The sequence below is a fragment of the Aquarana catesbeiana genome, linkage group LG07, assembly GCF_042186555.1.
Source record: "Aquarana catesbeiana isolate 2022-GZ linkage group LG07, ASM4218655v1, whole genome shotgun sequence".
Lineage (NCBI taxonomy): Eukaryota > Metazoa > Chordata > Amphibia > Anura > Ranidae > Aquarana > Aquarana catesbeiana.
Window position 1 is genome coordinate 99,187,597 of NC_133330.1, and position 16,982 is coordinate 99,204,578.

The 16,982-nt window shown below is 43.0% G+C and overlaps 1 protein-coding gene across 3 annotated transcripts in view; it reads right to left on the reverse strand.

Moving 5' to 3' along the window:
- The window catches only part of LOC141103200 (extracellular serine/threonine protein kinase FAM20C-like), a 351,969-nt gene that overhangs the window by 18,702 nt on the left and 316,285 nt on the right, over positions 1-16,982 (reverse strand). The gene's annotated exons all lie outside the window — the stretch shown is intronic.

The window sequence follows — 16,982 nt, forward strand, 5'->3', positions numbered from 1 at the left end:
CCAGGTACGAAATTTAAAGGGATATTACACTTTTATTGTTTCACTTTAAGCATTATTAAAATCACTGCTCCCGAAAAAACGGCCGTTTTTAAAACTTTTTTTTGCATTGATCCATGTCCCCTGGGGCAGGACCCAGGTCCCCAAACACTTTTTATGACAATAACTTGCATATAAGCCTTTAAAATTAGCACTTTTGATTATTCATGTTCATGTCCCATAGACTTTAACGGTGTTCGCGTGTTCGAACAAATTTTTTGCCTGTTCGCATGTTCTGGTGCGAACCGAACAGGGGGGTGTTCGGCTCATCCCTATCCATGAATAAACAGGTCCATGGCAGAAATGTAAAAATAGCTCTGCTCCATAGGGGTGTATAGGTGTGAGAGGCAAAGTGGTAAAACAGGAACTCCATTTACTTAATAAATGATGACGGTGCAGTTCATTTTGTGCAACTCCAAAACAACATGATAAATTTTCTTTCTTCCCTTCTCAGTTACATGATATCAAGCTGTTGGCTGTGCTGTAACGAGTGTTGCTGCCCATACCTTAATAATATTTAGGTCCATTTTTACAGATAGTGTTCAGAGTCTGGTTCTCAGAACCCATGATGGGGTCCCGCTAAGGGGTAGACTCTTTTACTCTTCACTTCCCATGCATAGAAAGAGTGTGAAATCTGGTCTGCCGTTTCCTATATCACCTCAGAAGCAGGAAATTACATAGGCAGGAGAAGGCACAACACACCACTGCACATTAACCTCTACCACACATGGCATTAGCCCTTTAGAGGCTAAATATGCTTACCTTAGTAGGCACCTGCCTACAACTATATTTAATTATCGACTGGCTAGAGGCTAGTTAGGGACTGGGACTGATAGATGGGTTGCATAATACATGAGTCTTTTGTTGATTGTGCTATATTCTGACATTGCCTGCACCAGTAGTTGAGACTGCACTCATCCTGTCTGTGATGAATTTCTGTTACTCTTTATTGCCTCACCCATCTTCCCTTTTAGAGCTTTTCCTTCTTAATTCTAAATCTAAAGTAAGTAAGTAAATCTAAATTCCTGAAAGACTTTACCCTCTACAAATCTGCCCTTCTCAAATACAACACCTGCCTCCACACTGCTAAACAAACCTACTGCAGCACTCTCATCAAAACCGTCTCATCCAAACCTCATCAACTCTTTTCTACCCTTAATTCCTTACTTCACCCCCCACTGCCCCCACACCAACTTGCTTACCGCTCAACAGATTGCCAACCACTTCAAAATCAAAATCGACACAATGTGCGAGAGATATCCAGCATTCAACTTCCTCTCCTACCCAACACATCAGGTCCAACACCACACTCAATACTCTCCTCCTTCTGCCCAGTTACCACCGACGAAGTCAATAAACTCCTCTCCAATGAACCGCCTCACCACCTGTCCCCTCACAATTACTGCGACCACCTTCCCACTCTATCCTAAACTCCCTAACCCACATCTTCGACCTCACCCTCTCCTCCGTCACCTTTCCTTCCCTGCTCAAACATGCACTGGTTACCCCCATACTTAAAAAACCTCACTAGACCCCACCTGTTTGAATAACTTAAGACCCATCTCCCTGCTCCCATTTGCCTCCAAGCTCATCGAACGCCTTGTCCATGACTGAATCAGTCACTAACGGACAAGAACCTTCTCGACCCCCTACAGTCTGGCTTCCGTCCACAACATTCCACTGAAACTGCCCTACTAAAACTCACCAATGACCTACTAACTGCTAAAACCAATGGCCATTACTTCATATTCATACTCTTAGACCTCTCTGCTGCCTTTGACACAGCTGACCACCTGCTCATCATCAACAAACTACACTCCCTTGGCCTCCGTGATGCTGCTTTATCCTGTTCTCTTCCTACCTATCTCAGCGCACATTCAGTGTCACTTACAACTCCATCTTCTCTGCTCCTCTTCCTCTTTCCGTTGGGGTACCCCAAGGCTCCGTCCTTGGGCCCCTCCTATTCTCACTCTATACCTCTTCCCTGGGCCAGTTGATAACCTCCCATGGCTTCCAATACCACCTCTACGCCGATGACACCCAGATCTCTCCACTCCTCAACTCACCCCCTCGATCTCCTCACGAATCTCAAACTTACTAAATGACATATTGGTATTGATGTCACACCACTTTCTGAAATGTATATAGAGAGAAAGGGGAGCGGACTTTAAAGGTACCAGAAAAGGAATACAAAATTATATTAGAAAAATAGTCAATTTATTTAACATGAATAAAAAAGACAGTAACACGTTAAAAACAAATGTTATTTGGCTCTCAATAGGAGGGATTGCATATAGATTTGTATATATAAGGGTGAGATCACCCTTGAGATATATATGTATGCGCCCATTGTCAATATGTGAAATATTTCCCCCTTTCTTACACAGAATCCCTCTGCTTGTTGTCTGGCAACTAGGTTCTGAGGAAGCGAAAGCGAAACATCGACCAGCCTTAACCAAGCACTAACAGGGACTATATATACAAATCTATATGCGATCCCTCCTATTGAGAGCCAAATAACATTTGTTTTTAACGTGTTACTGTCTTTTATTCATGTTAAATAAATTGACTATTTTTCTAATATAATTTTGTATTTCTTTACTGGTACCTTTAAAGTCCGCTCCAAAGTCCTAATCTCTCAATACCACTTTATCAAACTCAATCTTTCTAAAACTGAGCTTATTATATTTCCTCCTTCCCGGTCCCTCCCCCATGACTTTACCATTAAGATCAACAGCACAACCATTGGTCCCTCCACACATGCCAGGGTGCTGGGTGTAATCCTTGACTCTGACCTCTCCTTCAGCCCCCACATCCAATTACTGGCTAAATCCTGCCACCTTAACCTCTGCAACATCTCCAGAATTTGACCCTTCCTGACTAATGACACCACTTATTCACTCCTTGATTATTTCCCGCCTTGACTACTGCAACTCTCTCCTTAATGGCCTACCCTTATGCAGGCTATCCCCCCTTCAGTCTATTATGAATGCTGCTGCTAGACTAATACACCTCACTAACTGATCCTGCTGCTCCTCTCTGCCAATCCCTTCACTGGCTTCCCCTACCCCACCGTATAACATTCAAAATGCTAACCACAACATACAAGGTCATCCACAACATCGCCCCCAGCTACATCACCAACCTCATCTGCAGATATCGCCCAAATCGTCCCCTCCGCTTCTCCCAGGACCTCCTGCTCTCTAGCTCCCTTGTTACCTCCTCTCATGTTTGCCTCCAGGACTTCTCTAGAGCCTCTCTAATCCTCTGGAACTCCCTCCCTGTATGTCCGATCAGCCCCTAACCTGTCCACCTTAAGGAGATCCCTGAAAACTCACTTATTCAGGGAAGCCTATCCCACACCCACCTAACAACTGTTCCCGAGCCACCCCCATCAAATCATTCCCCACATCTATTACCTTTTGTACCACCACCCCCTCCCTTTTAGAATGTAAACTCTACGAGCAGGGCCCTCCTGTCCCTTCTGTATTGAACTGTACTGTAATTGTGCTGTCCCCCCTCTACATTCTATAGTGCTGCATAAACTGTTGGCGCTATATAAATCGTGTATAATAATAATAATAATAATAATAATTATCACTTCATTTTGATGAATCTATTTTCAGGCCGACATCTCATTCAATTCATAAAATATCTAATCCTTTACAATGGTCTTTTTATTTAGCATATATAGCATGTACAGTATTTGTGAAAAGGTGTATCACAGTAAATCATGCTTTTTTAACCACTCCCATGTTTTACTATGTCAACATCCTTCTTGCTCTGCTCTCTGTGTAGCAAGCCTTTCTCAACCTTTTTAACATGTAGGATGCCTTGAAATAACTTTGTGGTTCCAGGGAACCCTTGTTATCAATTGCTAAATCTAAAGTTCACAATACATTAGTGTATTATGATCACTGGGAACAATGCTCCTTACAGATAGCTAAAAAGATCATTGGTGTTAGTGGTTAGTTATCTGAGCAGCAGGCTCAAGGAACCCCTAGCGACTTCTGGAGGAACCCTAGGGTTCCACGGAACACAGGTTAAGAATGGCTGATCAAAGAACTTAATGGATAGAAATGCAAGTTCCTTAGCAGATAACAATGCTCCTGTATATATAGTACATCTATGCATTTAGATCTTAGCTTAGGGTTCAGCTTTAAAGTGGACCTAGACTCATGCAACTTTATTCACCAAACAGTGTGAGACAAGTCAATTGAGGGACTTATTTTTTGTATCCATTGCACTGACTCTCTGGGGAACATCTCTTTCTCTTTTCTCTTTCAGACCCCCATCCCCTGATGACACATCAATGTAATCTATTCATTAGAAGTAGGAGAGGACAGGGTATGCCTATCAAATGCTGAAAGGATAAACAGAGTGTGGTTAGGCTCTGTCACACGGGCAGAAGTGCTCAAGAATATGTAAAAGGTACATTTTTGTACTGATTTGTTTTTTCACATTAGGGGAACTAAACCCATTGATGTAACAGTTTAAAAAAAAAGTTACATTTAACCACTTGACAACTGGGCACTTAAACCCCCTTCCTAACCAGACCAATTTTCAACTTTTGGTGCTCTCACATTTTGAATGACAATTACTCAGTCATGCAACACTGTATCTATATGAAATTTTTGTCCTTTTTTTCACACAAATAGAGCTTTCTTTTGGTGGTATTTAATCACCGCTGGGTTCTTTATTTTTTGCGCTATAAAAGAAAAAAGACCGAAAAATCTGTAAAAAAATACATTTTTCTTCATTTCTGTTATAATATTTTGCAAATTAGTAATTTTTCTTCATATATTTTGGCCAAAATGTATACCGCAACATATCTTTGGTAAAAATAACCCAAATCGGTGGATATGATTTGGTCTTTGTGAAAGTTATAGAGTCCAAAAGCTATGGTGCGAATATCTGAAAATTGATCACACCTGAAGTACTGACAGCCTATCTAATTTCTTAAGACCCTAACATGACAGAAAAGTACAAATACCCCCCAAATGACCCCTTTTTGGAAAGAAGACATTCCAAGGTATTTAGAAAGATGCATGGTGAGTTTTTTGAAGTTGTCATTTTTTCCCACAATTCTTTGCAAAATCAAGGTTTTTTTTTTACTTTTTTTTTTTCCACAAAATTGTCATATTAGCAGGTTATTTCTCACACACCGCATATGCATACCACAAATTACACCCCAAAACACATTCTGCTATTACTCCCGAGTACGGCGATACCACATGTGTGAGACTTTTACACAGCGTGGCCACATACAGAGGCCCAACATGCAGGGGAGCACCTTCAGGCGTTCTGGAGCACCCAGGCCAATTCTGACATTTCTCTCCTACATGTAAAAATCATCATTTATTAGCTAGAAAATTACATAGAACCCCAAAACATTATATATGTTTTTTTAGCAAAGACCCTAGAGAATACAATGGCGGTCGTTGCAACTTTTTATCTCGCACGGTATTTGCACAGCAATTTGTTTAACGCTTTTTTTTGGAAAAAAAACTGTTTTGTGCTTTACAAAAACCAAAACAGTAAAGTTAGCCCAATGTTTTTGCATAATGTGAAAGATGAAGTTACGCCGAGTAAATAGATACCCAACATGTCACCTTTCAAAATTGCACGCGCTTGTGGAATGGCGCCAAACTTTGCTACTCAAAAATCCCCATAGGCGACGATTTAAATTTTTTTACTGGTTACATGTTTTGAGTTACAGAGGAGGTCTAGTGCCAAAATTATTGCTCTCGCTCTACCAATTGCAGTGATACCTCACATGTGTGGTTTGAACACCGTTTTCATATGTGGGCGGGACTTACGTATGCGTTCGCTTCTGCATGCCAGCACACAGGGACAGGGGCGCTTTAAAATTTTTTTTTTTTTTTTATTGTTCATTTTACTTTATTTATTTTAGTTTGATGCTTTTTTCCAAAAAAAAATTTTTTTGACCACTTTTATTCCTATTACAAGGAATGTAAACATCCTTGTAATAGGAATATGGCATGACAGGTCCTCTTTACAGTGAGATATGGGGTCAATAAGACCCCACATCTCACCTCTAGGCTGGGAAGCCTGAAATTAAAAAAAAAAAAAAAACGATCCTGGCTTCGATCGTAGCGGTGAGTCGGTAGAAGCGCGGGAGGGGGGGACATCCCCTCTCGCCTCCCGTAAGAATGATCAAGCAGTGGAACAGCCGCTATGATCATTCTTATGGTGTAGGGAATCGCCGGCTGAAAAAGCTGATATCTGAATGATGCCTGTAGCTGCAGGCATCATTCAGATATCCCCGCACAAAGTCAAGGACGTTGTATGATGGCCGGCGGGCGGGAAGTGGTTAAAACTAATTTTTTTTTTTTAACACAAAGTTGTCCATTTATACAATATTTCTACCACATAACATGTACATACCAAAAATGACACCCCAAAATAGATTCTCCTACTCCTCCTGAGTACGGCAATACCACATGTGTGAGACTTCCACAGCCTGGCCACATACAGAGGCCGAGTACAGCCGAGCATGGCTCAGCATGGCAGGGTATTGCGGAGTATGGCGGGGTATTGCAGAGTATGGCGGGGTATTGCGGAGTATGGCGGGGTATTGCGGAGTATGGCGGAGTATTACGGAGTATGGCGGGGTATGGCGGAGTATGGCGGGGTATTGCGGAGTATGGCGGAGTATGGCGGGGTATTGCGGAATATGGCGGGGTATTGCGGGGTATTGCGGAGTATGGCGGGGTATTGCGGAGTATGGCGGGGTATGGCGGGGTATGGCGGAGTATGGCGGGGTATGGCGGGGTATGGCGGAGTATGGCGGAGTATGGCGGTGTATGGCGTAGTATGGCGGGGTATGGCGTAGTATGGCGGGGTATGGCGGAGTATGGCGGGGTATGGCGGAGTATGGCGGAGTATGGTGGGGTAATGCGGGGTATTGCAGGGTAATGTGGGGCTTTGCAGAGTATTGTGGGGGTATTGCAGAGTAATGTGGGGTATTCCAGGGTAATGTGGGGCTTTGCAGAGTATTGCACAGCATTGCAGAGTAGTAGGGATGGCTGAGCATGGATGGATGGATGGCTGGATGTCACAGTGCAGCGCTGTGGGCACTACACATCCAGCCCACAGCGCTGCAGCCATCCATCCATCCCCCTCTCCGCTCACAGTGTACCGATCGGTACACAGGAGGGGAGGAGAGGAACCGGCGTCATCAGATGACGCTGGTCTGTTTACATGTGATCGCGGCATCATTTGACGGCACGATCACATGGTAAACGGCCGCGATCAGCGGCCATTTACCGGGATCCCTGATGCGCCGGGTCCTCAGGACCCGGCGGTCACGGATGTGTTCGGGTGCGCGCCCCAGGGGGCCCGCGAGAGGGGAATTCTGGGAGGACGTCATAGTACGCCCTCCCAGAGTTAAGCAACCGCCCTGCAGCCGTCATTCAGCTATGGGCCGGTTGTTAAGTGGTTAAGGCATGCTGGAAATTTTTACTGTCACATTTGCTTGTGCTTTTAACCAAACTGTCAAACCATCAAATGGTTGGTGTCACACATGATCACATGTGCAAATGCATGGTAGTAGCAGATCAAACAGAGACTATTATGGCAGCTTCCTTGGCTGAAAATGGCAGGAGGGTTTAGTTCTGCTTTAAACTGTGCTAATAAATCCCTGTTTTACAGCAAAGTTTAGATTTTAAGTATAGGTGTCCTCTACCCCCCTCACCACACTAAACACTGCACATTTAACCCTCAACCTGTCTTTTAAAGCTCTGGGCAATCCCCTTGTAATGATGTCTAGTGACATGGGCACTCAAAAGAGGTCCGTTCCAGGAAGTAGACAAAAGAGAAAAAGACGTGGGATGGTGGTGTCACGTGATCATGGCTTTAGATAAGTTAAAAAGGCATTTCTATTTTAGAGGGGGGGGTTAGCATTTAACCTCCTCTTGACTAATACTGACCATTAACCTAAGGCCATTATTATGTCCTGAACTGAATCCCCAAATCGACAGCTGTTGTCAGTCCCCTTTTCATCTTCCATATCTGGAACCCAATGGGTAAACTGGGGTGGTAGAAAGGGAGATTTGCCTAGACATTTCTTTTGACATATTAAAAATTTCAAACTTTTCAGGACACCTAAGGTATTTGTCTCCCCAAGAAGATTAGGGTTCTGCTGTGGAGCTTTCTTTAAGTTTAAATAAATAGTACAAAAACTGCTGATTCTACTACTGATTAGTTGGTAATGCTAGCAAGAGTTAAAAGTAGCAGTATTATTTGCAAATGTATCATTCTTCTTTGTGTGTCATAGGTTTAATTAAAATATAAGACTACAGTAATATTAGCTTTGGCAGCATATAGGATTGCTGTTTTTTCGTTATCAAATAAGTACATGATTTCAACAAAAATGTAAAGAAAGGGAGTCTATTCCAGAATGTTTGGATAAACAACAAACTCTGTATGGTGGATTCAGATGTCAACCCATTAGTTCTGCATTTGAAAATAACATGGGACAAGTTCTGATGTAGAATGATAATGATGCTCTTATTATGCATTTTAAAAATCTGAATAAGAAATAACTTATGCCATGCACACCAGTCTACTATGCACTACTTGTCTGGCAAAACTACAGACCAACCAGGTCAGGTTTCATTACTGACTTACTTACTTACTTACTGATCTGTTTATAGAAATAGGGGAAACAATCTTTTGGACGTTTAAGGTAGACATAGTTTCCAGACAGCCAGTAAAAAAATCTTGTAAATGTCAGTTGACTTATGGATTCCACCCACCTTCTACTCTCTGCTTTTACATCTGCCTTCCTGTGTGCTGAGTAGGGAAGAGGAGGGGGACTGCCTTCTATAGCAACAACTATGTCCTTTGTGGTAGCCTGGCCGGGGACCAGGCTTCCCATTCCTTATTATTTTAAGTATGTGGGGTAGAGAGATTGTTGGTGTTGAGATAAAGCTAATTTATTAGATTCAAATCCATAGAAGATTTATATACATGAAAGTCCTAATATATTTCTTTCACTGGATCATTTTCATACTTTTTAATTTTTCACAGGTCCACCACTGTTCGGCTTTGTAGGCCCACAGCACATTCACCCATTGTTTTCATTTATCCACCTTTCCCGACCTCAGCTTATCTACCCTGAGTTTAAAAAAAATCAATTAATTTTTTATCCAGATTTCAGTCCATCATGTTTTGTAGCTCCCCCGAGTCGCCGCGGGAGACCCCCCCTTTGGTGGTCATGCCTTGCAATCGTGGCCTGTCGGGACATGGGTAAGCAGTTTGGCTCTCTCTCTCCCCCCCTATGCTATAAATATTTTGTTTAAATGTTGCTATAATTGTAAGTTTTTTACTGTCTCTGCCTCTTGGTAGTTATATTGCCATTTTGACCCTTTGTTAATTAATTCACAGACTCTCCTGAGGAAGCAGCTTTTGTCCGCGCAACTAGTCGAGTTACGTCTGTGATGAATTGTCCCACTGTGATTCCCCAATCTTGGGGTTAACTATTTCGGTGACATATATGAACTGTTATGTTTTTATTTGTAAATGACCAGTATCTTTGTATAAATAAATTTATTTTTCCACTGTACCGCGATAGTCCAAATAGACCCTATGTCCTTTGTGGTAGACTGGCCAGCTACCAGGCTTCCCATTCCTTATTATTTTAAGTATGTGGGGTAGAGAGATTGTTGGTGTTGAGATAAAGCTAATTTATTAGATTAAAATCCATAGAAGATTTATATACGTGAAAGTCCTAATATTAAATAAAAGTAAAAAAAGGTGTAAAACAGTTGATGATTTTGATAATTAGTTAATACAATAAAAATAGGATTTTGGCTGTACCAGTAAATCCCACTTCTTGGAGTACAGAATGGGACACAGAATCTTTAGCCTGTACCAAGTGACTCGACACTGACAATAAAGAGAATGTTGCAAAACTATCCCACTATATAATCCTTTCAATTCCCAACTAGCCTTAGTTTTGTAGCAGGCACTAGGGAGATCTTAAGAACATTGGGGCTCCAAGCCATGATCACAGGAGGGGTGATCACTGGCACCAATACATGCCAAAAGGTTCTAAAATTTCAACAGCACCCTGGGCATGAATGTTTTAAAGGGATTCCCTCCTGTACTCATTGCTGTAGCTCAGCAGGCAGGATTAAAAGGGAATAAACCCCAATCTAGGCTTCACTCTCCACAATGGGCATACCCCTGCAGGGGCCATCTGGGACAGGGCTCTGCTGGTGGAAGACCATGGCCCTGGACCTGTAAAGCACCCTGTGGCTTGCTCCACATGTTACACTGTATGCCAAGGGGAGCACCTACAGCAGGATCCAGTGCATGCCATTAACATAACAGGCTGCTTGACCTTATTCTTGTTTCATTAGGCAGGGTCTGCATACAGTCCTCCAAGGGTCAGCTGAGGAGTCAACCAATCCAGAAGAGGCAAAGAAAGCTGCAGTGGCTATTGTGCAGCCAGAAAGCTTGATAGAAGAATCATCAGAGAGAAACATATAAACTCATAACAGAAAAGAGGTCCATCACCTAAATACACTATCAAAAAAATGAAGGTGAGTGGGAGGGAGTATATGGGGGGGGGTGTCCTTGCAGCCTTTTTGCAGGTGTCCAGTCACCTGAAGGTAGCTAAATATAACCCATAGTAAAAATGTACGTGCCTATGTCTTGTAATGAAAAAAATATGTTAGGTCAGTGTCAAATTTTTTATCATATTCAAATTTGTATTAAATCAATCAATTTACATCTTAGCTCCTTTAATATCCTTTAAACTTGTTTTTACACTTTTACAATTTATTTTTATATTTTTAGGAGATTTTTATATATATAAATCCCCTCTAGGATTCTATTAATAAATTAGTGTCATCACTAAACCAGCAATCTTTATCGAGTTGTAAAATTGTGATCCAGTACTATTTATGTGTATGCATTTACGTGTTTTTCTACAGTTGTTACCAAATGATCTCCTGTGTTAATCCTGAAGAAGAGGGTGCCTCAGTCTCCAGAATGCATTGGCTGTACTCTTCTTTGAATATTAAAATATAATTAAACCCATGGACAAAAATGTAATATATTACAGCTATTAGACTTTAGATATGATGGCTGCATTTGTTTTCATTTGTAAGGCTAAAAACATTTTTAGGAAATACAGAACATATCTGCTGATCTTGCCATAAATGCAGTGTTCATGTCACTTCCTGTGAGCTGAACTGAAAGGAAAAGCAACCTTATTTTTCTTCCATAAAATATTAATTTTCACATACCCATGTAATGGACATGAACAAAGGCTGGCATCCTTGAAGTCCAGCATGGGTGACAAACCATGGCTTCCTCCATAGCTACAGAGGGGGAGTGAGCAAAGCCACCAAGGACAGGAAGTGTGTTATTATCAGAAACCATGAAATCAGGCCAAGACAGTACAGTTAAATCACACTTGTTTAATAACAAAAGTAAAAAGAACAAACGTAGTCAAAACATAGCCAAAGTTCAGTAACCAGAACGGATAGTCAGCCAAGCCAGAATTCAGGGATCAATGTAGTGGAACAACAAGCAGGATCTGGAGCCAGAAGGGATGTCAGCAAAGCAAGTCTTGAACAGGATCGCAGGAGATGTTTCTGTGATGTTGAGCAAGGCGAAGGCAGAGCTCCTCTGGACTGGACAGCTTAAGTAGGCAGGACTGATGAGCAGGATATCAACAGCAGCCGAGTAACTGTGGAGAGATAGGAGCTGGCAATTAGCTGAGAGCTGAGCGGCCAGTTTAGAGAAGGAAGGGCTGAGCCCAGCCCTGACAGTACCCCCTCAATGACCCCTCCCCCTCGGAGGACCACCAGGCTTGAGGGGAAAACGTCTATGGAAATCATAGAGGAGGACAGAGGCATGTACGTCTGAGGATGACACCCAAGAGCGTTCCTCCGGATTGTACCCTTTCCAATGCACCAGGTACTGTATGCGCCTACGGAACCTACGAGAGTCAATGGACTGTACTTCATACTCCTCAAGGTCCTCAACCTGTACAGCGTGAGGACGTGGCACCAGGGTGGTAAAGCGGTTGCAGACCAAAGGTTTTAATAAGGAGACATGAAATACATTCAAAATATGCATATTAGAAGGAAGGTTTAATGCATAAGCCACTTGGTTAATCCTGCGAAGAATACGGAAAGGCCCAATAAACCGAGGTGCGAACTTCAGTGAGATGACAGGCTGACAGCCAGACCCTGTCTCCAACCTGGTAGGAAGGCTCAGACAGCCGTCTGCGTTCAGCATGGAGTCTGAACCTATCATTAGCATGTCCCACAGCCTCCTGGACTTGTGCCCAGGTGGAACGAAGACCACGGAGATGCTCCTCTAATGCAGGAATATTTCGCGGAACAAACGAGTCAAGCAACATGGAAGGTTGGAAACCATAATTCGCCATAAACGGGGACAATCGGAAAGCAGAATTCAAGGCACTGTTGTGAGCAAACTCTGCCCACAGTAATAGGTCTGACCAGTTGTTAGGATGGTCAGAAATATAGCAATGTAGAAATTGCTCCAAGGACCAATTGGCTCGTTATGTGGCCCCATTAGACTGCGGGTGATTCGCAGAGGAGAAAGCAAGCTGAATTCCCAACTGTGCACAAAAGGCTCGCCAGAACCAGGACACAAACTGACTACCCCTCTCTCCATTGGGTTTGGGTTGTAGGAAGCCCACTGGAAGGTGTCGTGGAGTCTTACTCTGAGCACACACGGAACAGGCAGCTACGAAGGCAGTTACATCAGCACGTAGACTAGGCAACCAGAATTGTTGGGAAATGGCCCAAAAGAGTTGATTCTTTCCAGGGTAGCCAGCAGCCTTGGGAAAATGGTAAGTCTGGAGCATGGCAGTACAGAGACTGGAAGCGGAGAAAAATTGTCGTGACAAGGTGTCATTCTTAGTACCGGGTAAGAATGAGACAATGTAATTGAAACTTAACAAGAAAAGAGCCCATCGCGCTCTTCTGGGAGAAAGGCGTTTAGCCTCAGACAAGAATGTGAGATTCTTATGGTCAGTAAGAATGAGAACCAGCACAGTGGTACCTTCAAGGAGATGTCTCCATTCTTTCAGGGCTAAAATGATCGCCAACAGCTCTCTGTCACCAATCTCGTAATTGCACTCCACAGGTGACAATTTCTTGGAAAAGTAGCCACAAGGATGCATAGCGCTCTCAGAGTTAGGACGTTGAGACAGAAGGGCACCAACACCAGTCTCAGAAGCATCAACCTCAGGGATAAAAGGTAATTTAGGATCAGGATGTGCCAACACAGGAGCAGAAACAAAGGCAGCCTTGAGACTCTCAAAGGCCTTAATGGACTCTGGAGATCAACTCTGTCGGTTATCATCCTTTCTGGTCATATCAGTCAGGGGCTTGACCAGGGACGAGAAGTTATGAATAGACTTCCGATAATAGTTGGCAAAGCCCAGGAAATGCTGCAGAGGACCTAAACCCACGGGTCAGGGCCACTGTAGCCTCAGACAAGAATTTAGCCTCAGACAAGAATGTGAGATTCTTATGGTCAGTAAGAATGAGAACCAGCACAGTGGTACCTTCGAGGAGATGTCTCCATTCTTTCAGGGCTAAAATGATCGCCAACAGCTCTCTGTCACCAATCTCGTAATTGCACTCCACAGGTGGCAATTTCTTGGAAAAGTAGCCACAAGGATGCATAGCGCTCTCAGAGTTAGGACGTTGAGACAGATGGGCACCAACACCAGTCTTAGAAGCATCAACCTCAGGGATAAAAGGTAATGTAGGATCAGGATGTGCCAACACAGGAGCAGAAACAAAGGCAGCCTTGAGACTCTCAAAGGCCTTAATGGACCCTGGAGATCAACTCTGTCGGTTACCATCCTTTCTGGTCATATCAGTCAGAGGCTTGACCAGAGACGAGAAGTTACGAATAAACTTCCGATTATAGTTGGCAAAGCCCAGGAAATGCTGCAGAGGACGTAAACCCACGGGTCAGGGCCACTGTAGAACTGCCGAAAGTTTCTCTGGGTCCATCGAAAACTAGCAGTGGAAATGACATAACCCAGGAATTTAACCTGTTGACGATGGAACTCGCACTTCTCCAATTTATAATAGAGATGGTTCTCTCTTAGTTTCTGAAGCACACGACAGACATCTCTCCAGGGACTTGGAAAATATGAGTATATCATCGAGATAAACCACCACACATAACTGCAACAATTCTCAGAGGACATTTTTTTTTACAAGAAAAAAGAAATCGGAGGACATTGCTTATAAATTCCTGGAAAACTGCCGGGGCATTATAAAGGCCAAACGGCATTATGAGGTACACATAATGGCCTGTTCTGGTATTAAACACAGTTTTCCACTCGTCGCCCTCCTTAATCCTCACGAGATTGTATGCCCCTCTCAAATCAAGCTTCGTGAAAACCGTTGCTCCCTTGAGGCGGTCAAACAATTCCGTAATTAACGGAATCGGATAGGTATTCTTAATCGTGGAACGATTGAAACCCATATAATCAATACAAGGTCTCAGTTCACCACTCTTCTTCTTCACAAAGAAGAATCCAGCACCAGCAGGAGACAAGGATTTGCGGATGAAAGCTCGAGAAAGTGCGTACTCCTCCATGGCCTTATCCTCCAAGATCGACAAAGGGTAAACACGGCTAAGAGGGGGTATGGCACCAGGTTGAAAGTCAATTGCGCAATCATAAGGCCAGTGTGGAGGCAAACTACTGGCTTGACCTTTGTCAAAGACATCGCTAAAATGGCGGTACTCCTCTGGCAGGGAGGAGAGTGAAGAGGTGCACAGGACCTTGGCTACCTTCTGGAAGCATGTCTCACTGCATTGTGGTTACCAGAAGAGAACCTCAGCACGGAGCCAATCAAAAGAGGGGTTATGCCTCTGTAACCAAGGATAACCAATAACCAGCAGAAACTTAAGTGAGGAAATAACTTGGAATTGGATTATCTCATGGTGAAGAGCCCCTATGGCTATGGAAAACGGAACCGTCTCATGAGTAGGCTGTAGAGGTCTCCCGTCAAGAGCCTCAATGGCAAGTGGAGTGTCACGCAGCTGCAGCGGAATTGAGTGCTTCAATACAAAGGTAGCATCAATGAACAGGCCTGCAGCCCCAGAGTCAATTAGAGCCTGTATCTCGAGGGACGATTCACCCCAAAAAAGGGTGACCAAAACCAGGGGCTTATCCTTCTGGATAACTGGGGATGAAGCAACGCCACCTAAGGTCTGTCCGTGACCTCAAGGTTCGGGAGTTTCCTGGACGGGTGCCTGCACAAAGACTGGAGCAGCAGCAGGGTCGGCCTGCAACATAGGTTGTACCGGAGCCAGAGTGGGAGATTCCAGGTAAGCCAATGCATTTGTAAGGCCATGGCAAACTGATCCACGCGGTGATCCAGTTCATCCAATCTGGAAAAAGTATTACTAACAAGTGGATTGACTGCATCTTCTGAATTCATGGCCTTCGCCTACTGTCAGAAACCATCAGGCCGATTCAGAAGTACAGTTAAATCACACTTGTTTAATAATAAAAGTAAAAAGAACAAACGTAGTCAAAACATAGCCAAAGTTCAGTAACCGGAACAGGTAGTCAGCCAAGCCTGAATTAAGGGATCAATGTAGTGGAACAGCAAGCAGGATCTGGAGCCAGAAGGGATGTCAGCAAAGCAAGTCTTGAACAGGATCGCAGGAGATATTTCTGTGATGTTGAGCAAGGCGAAGGCAGAGCTCCTCTAGACTGGACGGCTTAAGTAGGCAGGACTGACGAGCAGGATATCAACAGCAGCTGAGTAACTATGGAGAGATAGGAGCTGGCAATTAGCCGACAGCTGAGCGGCCAGTTTAGAGAAGGAAGGGCTGAGCCCAGCTCTGACAGTTATTCACAAGATAGCAAGCTGAAAAAAAATGTATAAAAAGCCTGAAAAAAAGAAAATACATCCATCTCACCTAAAGACTGCTAATCTTCAAAATACTGTATAACATGATTGTGGGTTTAGATACACTTTAATAAAGATGTGAACTAAATCATTGAGTTATAGAAATCGCTGTACACGGTTCACCTCACCCCCAACACATGGATGCCTCAAGCCTATTGAATCAGTTTTTTAACTGGACATTTCAGGAGCAGCAAAGGACCACCTTGCAGTCCCAACACATCAGAACCAACCCTGTGCATTATGGTGCTCTGTTCTTATGCTACGGGTCCACTTCTTTGGTCTATTGCTCACATGTTAATGCGCAAAATACCACACATTAAAATATGTGTGCAGTAATGCATTGCAATGGACCTCAAGAGACTGAAGGTAGAAGGATTACATAAGGATATTCCACCAGTTCCCAAAAATTTAGAAAAATTTATTTAGTGGTGTATAATACGTATATATGCTACAAAGTAAAAGGAAACATTTACAGTCTTGAATACTTACCATTTATAAAACATTTAAAAAAGAACTGTAAAGTAAAAATATTAGTTTACATGTACAAGAAGTTAGATATTGGTAAAAAAAAACAAAAAAAAAACGTTTGGAGCAATTAATGTGTAGAAATGCAGTGTTAGACAAAGACAAAGAGGTTTAGGCAATAAGAAGTATGTGAAAGATAAAATGACACATAATTAGAGACCAGGCAGACACAAGAACTCTTTTATATTGCAAACACAATGATCCTTAACCAAAACCACAATGTAATTAACAAGTGAACTTTTCGAAAAGATGTCAGAATGTAGGTGTTTTTCACACATAAAAGTGAGAGCTTTGACCTAATGAAACTTTTCTTCTCTTACCTATCATTTCTGCTGTCATTAGCTCCATATGATAAAACTGCTAAAATTGTTGAACAAGGTGGCTGATAGATTATGTCCAACAGTAGAATGGTAGTTTTGTTTGCATCATTGGAAGATTGGTAGTATCTGTTTCCTGGACTGTGTT